We start from the raw sequence: 6,236 nt of genomic DNA on the forward strand, positions 1-6,236 counted from the left end.
TCCTATGGATGCGCCATTTCTGGGGCGGCTGACGGCTGGTGTTTCTAGCCTGGGAGGGGGCCAATATTCATGGCACCCTTCCTGGGCTATTAATATCAGCCCCCAGCTGTCTGCCTAGCCTGTGCTAGCTATTAAATTAGGGGGGACCCCACGTTATTTTTTTGGGGGGGTTCCCCCATTTTAATAGCTAGTAAAGGCTAGGTATTCAGCTGGGGGCTGATATTAGTAGCCTGGGAAGCTCCGTGGGTATTACCCCCTTCCCAGGCTTCAAACATTTGCCCCAGCTGTCTGCTTAACCTCCGCTAGAGCCTAAAATTAAGGGGAACCCCACGCCAATTTTTTTTTAAATAAATCCTTTATTTTAGCACTAAATGACAAGTACAGTAATCAACACTATCACTGTACTTCATATATATGTGACTGACATGTTTCTATCTATCTAATCTATGTGTGATTCTCTATTCTTTCTATTCTAAATTGTCGGGTACAGATGCTGAATTGCCGGCCGGCTTTCTTAAAGAGACGGTGCATGAAAACACTATTATTTTTTTAAATAAATCCTTTACACTAAATGACAAGTACAGTAAGCAACACTATCACTGTACTTCGTATATATGTGGCTGACATGTTTCTATCTATCTAATCTATGTGTGAAGCTCTATTCTGTCTGTTATAAATTGTCGGGTACCGCTGCTGAATTGCCGGCCGGCTTTTTTAAAGAGACGGTGCACGAAAACACTAATATTTTTTTTAATAAATCCTTTACACTAAATGACAAGTACAGTAAGCAGCACTGTCACTGTACTTCATATATATGTGACTGACATGTTTCTATCTATCTAATCTATGTGTGATGCTCTATTCTTTCTGTTGTAAATTGTCGGGTACCGGTGAATGCCGCTGCTGAATTGCCGGCTTTTCATGTCATTCTACATTATTCTTAGTTGTTTTACTTCATGTAGAATTAACCTACAAGGAAAGAAAGGGTTTATTTTCATTCCGATATTTGTGTCCCATTGACTTGCATTGGTTTCCGGTATCGGAATCGGCAATATCCGATACTTTTTGGGTATCGGCCCGATCCAATCCGATACGATATTTCCTGATATCGGAAGGTATCGCTCAACACTAATTTTGATAGATTGTATTTCTCTGAAAGAGACCATACCACAAAATGTGTATATTTTTATTATCTTTATTTTTAGTGGGAGGTGAGTTGAACGTGTGGGGTTTTAATAAATATATATATACTTTTTTTCACTGTATTTGTATACATCATCTGATTGCTTGTGCTATATACAGCGATACCACAGTAATGCTCCATATAGCAAAACCACGGTCTTCTTTACAGCCCAAATGAAGCTTTATGATGACAGGCACGGAGGCTTCAGCAGACCCCCGGATGTCATAGCAGTCCATCGGCGCCCTATGATCGCGTCACAGGAGCGCCGGTGGGCGTATGGAACGACGCGTCCCAATGCTGGCGCACTGTTAATGCTGCTGTTAGAGATTGACAGCAGCACTGAACAGGTTAACAGTGGTGGGCAGATCTTCGCTCCACTCGCAGCTGTTAGAGGCAGGTCCTGGTTGTTTGTCACAGCCATTATCTGCCATGTACGGGGCGAGCTGACCCTGCTCCATACACCCGCTACTGACTTATACCATACATGTACGGCAGATGTTGGTAAGGAGTTAAAGCGGTTGTCCAGCTTTGGGGCCATTTTTTTTACTTTAATGCAAGTATTTGGGGCTAAAATCGATTTCTGTAATTGAGTTTCATTAAAAATGTTGCCTTCTGTAGCATCTGTGCTGCACTGTCTATTGCTGGCTGCAAAATTAGCTAACTGAGAATCTATCAGTGAGCTCCTTAGTCTTAAGGGAGAGTTTGTAGATCTTTAATCTGTTTTTTTTTCCTGAGTGCCTATTAGCTGATCTATGCCCAAAGAAAACACAAAACTTGAATGTGCAGGGAAACAATAAGTCTGTAATAGTCGGTGTAAAACACTTAATGAAACCTAAATGTAAAAAATTACTTTTAGTAGTAAATACATGACATGAGAAAATATACACTGCTCAAAAAAATAAAGGGAACACTTAAACAACAGAATATAACTCCAAGTAAATCAAACTTCTGTGAAATCAAACTGTCCACTTAGGAAGCAACACTGATTGACAATCAATTTCACATGCTGTTGTGCAAATGGAAGACAATAGATGGAAATTATTGGCAATTATCAAGACACACTCAATAAAGGAGTGGTTCTGCAGGTGGAGACCACAGACCACATCTCAGTACCAATTCTTTCTGGCTGATGTTTTGGTCACTTTTGAATGTTGGTTGTGCTTTCACACTCGTGGTAGCATGAGACGGACTCTACAACCCACAGAAGTTGCTCAGGTAGTGCAGCTCATCCAGGATGGCACATCATTGCGAGCTGTGGCAAGAAGGTTTGCTGCGTCTGTCAGCGTAGTGTCCAGAGGCTGGAGGCGCTACCAGGAGACAGGCCAGTACACCAGGAGACGTGGAGGGGGCCATAGCAGGGCAACAACCCAGCAGCAGGACCCCTACCTCTGCCTTTGTGCAAGGAGGAACAGGAGGAGCACTTCCAGAGCCATGCAAAATGACCTCCAGCAGGCCACAAATGTGCATGTGTCTGCATAAACGGTTAGAAACCGACTCCATGAGAGTGGGATGAGGGCCAGACGTCCACAGATGGGGGTTGTGCCCAATGCCAGACCTCATGTGGCTGGAGTATGTCAGCAGTTCCTGCAAGATGAAGGTATTGAAGCTATGGACTAGCCTGCCCGTTCCCCAGACCTGAATCCCATTGAGCACATCTGGGACATCATGTCTCACTCCATCCACCAACGTCACGTAGCACCACAGACTGTCCAGGTGTTGGTGGATGCTTTAGCCCAGGTCTGGGAGGAGATCCCACAGGAGACCATCCGCAACCTCATCAGGAGCATGTCCAGGTGTTGTAGGGAGGTTATACAGGCACGTGGAGGCCACACACAATACTGAGCCTCATTTTGACTTGTTTTAAGGACATTACATCAAAGTTGGATCAGCCTGTAGTGTGTTTTTCCACTTTAATTTTGGGGGTGACTCCGAATCCAGGCCTCCATTGGTTAATAAATTTGATTTCCATTGATGATTTTTGTGTGATTTTGTTGTCAACACATTCAACTTTGTACAGAACAAAGTATTCAATGAGAATATTTCATTCATTCAGATCTAGGATGTGTTACTTGAGTGTTCCCTTTATTTTTTTGAGCAGTGTGTATATATAATATAAATAATTACTGCAGCTTTAATGCTATTTATTACGTCTCAGGAGGAGGACGGAAGAGGAAGAGGACGGAAGAGGCGGAGGACGGAAGAGATGGAGGACGGAAGAGGCGGAGGATGGAAGAGGAGGAGGACAGAAGAGGAGGAGGACGGAAAAGGAGGAGGACGGAAGAGGAGGAGGATGGAAGAGAAGGAGGACGGAAGAGGCGGAGGACGGAAGAGGCGGAGGATGGAAGAGGCAGAGGACAGAAGAGGCGGAGGACGGAAGAGGCGGAGGACGGAAGAGAAGGAGGACGGAAGAGGAGGAGGACGGAAGATGAGGAGGACCGAAGAGGAGGAGGACGTAAGAGGAAGAGGACGGAAGAGGAAGAGGACGAAAGAGGCGGAGGACAGAAAAGGCGGAGGACGGAAGAGGCGGAGGACAGAAGAGGCGGAGGACGGAAGAGGCGGAGGACAGAAGAGGAGGAGGACGAAAGAGAAGGAGGACGGAAGAGGAGGAGGACAGAAGAGGAGGAGGACAGAAGAGGAGGAGGACGGAAGAGGAAGAGGACGGAAGAGGAGGAGGACGAAAGTGGAGGAGGATGGAAGAGGAGGAGGACAGAATAGGAGGAGGAGGACAGAACTGCACCTTAAGATCCCTAGGGGGAAAGGGATGGTAGTAATATAGTGGTAGTATATCCGTATTAGTGTAATATGAGTAATAATACTAGTGATAATAGTAAGAAAGTAATAAAATAACAGTAGTAATAGTAGTAGGTAGAATAGCAGTGTGATCCAGGGTCCTAGGACTGATCGCCTTTTCTCGGGGTCAAGAAGGAATTTTTCCCCTGTGACACAAATTGGCTGAAGGTGTCCTGGGGTTTTTGCCTTCTTCTGGATCAACACTGTAGGTATAGGGCAGTATTAGTAGTGATAGGAAAGAAGAATAATACTGTAATAAGATAGCACAATGTAATAATAACCATATCAAATAGATTTATAAAAACAAATTAAAATAACTCCAGTAGTACAATAATTAGTGTAATATTATATAACTTGTAATAACATTAATAGGTTTGATCCAGGGTCCTAGGACTGATCGCCTTTTCCCGGGGTCAAGAAGGAATTTTTCCCCTGTGACACAAATTGGCTGAAGGTGTCCTGGGGTTTTTGCCTTCTTCTGGATCAACACTGTAGGTATAGGGCAGTATTAGTAGTGAAAGGAAAGAAGAATAATACTGTAATAAGATAGCACAATGTAATAATAACCATATCAAATAGATTTATAAAAACAAATTAAAATAACTCCAGTAGTACAATAATTAGTGTAATATTATATAACTTGTAATAACATTATTAGGTTTGATCCAGGGTCCTAGGACTGATTGCCTTTTCCCGGGGTCAAGAAGGAATTTTTCCCCTGTGACACAAATTGGCTGAAGGTGTCCTGGGGTTTTTGCCTTCTTCTGAATCAACAGCTTTAGGCATAGGAATTTTAGTAATACCATTATTAGAATCACAAGATTAATAAAAAAAAATTAGAATTACATTTTTTTAATTCGTTTTATAACAGTTACAATTAATTGCATTAATGCAATAATAATAAATAGTAAAAATGGTGGTAATAATAATAATACAAAAAACTAGTCCCAGTTAGTAAGTTAGTGTAATGTTAGTGTAGGGACCCATCTGAAGAGGTCGCCTTGACGTTGGCAGATGGGCTCGCACAATTTGCTCAAAATGTGCGCTAAGAACCTCATATTTCTATGTACAGGAGATCTAGCAGTAATACCATTCAGGAGATATCTGTGTACACACATTTTGTTATATACTTTTGTGCAGCACACAGGGCAGGTATACAGGTACAGGGCGAGAGTGTTACAGTGATATTATAACTCGGCCTTAAGGATAAAATGCTGATAACTACAGATCCTGGAAACACATTCGAAACTAGACCTTGTAAGTAACTGGTTCCCAGCTAGTGGTAAATATGTACAGGGCAGTCCGGTACCAAGACCTGCTCTATAGGACACATTATCATCAGGCAGGTCCTTACAAGATCTGCGGCAGAAGTGTGGCTGTGTAACACAGTCCTGCTCCTGCCTCAGCTGCCCACAGTGGAGCCAACCTTGATCCTGGCAGCTTAATCCATTGTATGACACAGTAGGGGGCTTCCACAGCATTTAGGCACTTTAGACAGGAGAGGGAGGCATGATCATGGTGCCAATGAGTTTCTATGGCAGCTGAGATCTAACAATGGACCCCATGACGGCCATTTTACTGCTCCTATTAGACCCCGGCTGAGGAAAGGTCTATGAGGACACCGGTCAGACTTATGTCGCCTGCTCTGCACATATTAGAAATACCTAGGGCTGATTAGTTTGCCATTTGTAAATCTGATCAGGCAGCGTTGGGCTACCACTGACGTGATCAGGGCTATTGAGCTCCTAGATTGGGCAGAGGAGCTCAGTATTCAGCAGGAGCTGGCCGAGGAGAGCAGAGCAACTTGCATGGGGCTGCTGCACAAGAAGCAACTCACAAGGTGGAGATTTACCCGGAGACGCTGTGCTCGGGCTGTGATCTGCTGTGCAGGCTGCATAGTAGATGCCTCGAAGGACCCGAACTTCACCCCTAACAGGCACAGCAGAGCTCGGACGGCTGCAAGTGAACAGAGAGCGGCTGATTAGTAACTGCTGTGTCTCCTGCAGCTCAGATAAGAGCCGCACAGAGCGGGGGTTCAGTAATGATGAATATGGGAAGTGTCCGCCCCTCGCATGCCCTAAATGCGGCCTCCAGAGGTAAAGTTTCCCCTGTAACCAGCGCCTCCTCCCACCTTCTCTGCTAGCATGCTCCATTACTTAAAGGGGATGTCTGTAGAAAACAAGTTATCACTTATCCACAGGCTCGGTGATCACTTACTGATCGTGGGGTCTGACTGCTGCGAGCCATCGTCTGATCGGGAAGG

This window comes from Phyllobates terribilis, unplaced genomic scaffold, assembly GCF_046119375.1.
Source record: "Phyllobates terribilis strain yellow unplaced genomic scaffold, ASM4611937v1 Scaffold_310__1_contigs__length_2243716, whole genome shotgun sequence".
NCBI classification, from domain to species: domain Eukaryota; kingdom Metazoa; phylum Chordata; class Amphibia; order Anura; family Dendrobatidae; genus Phyllobates; species Phyllobates terribilis.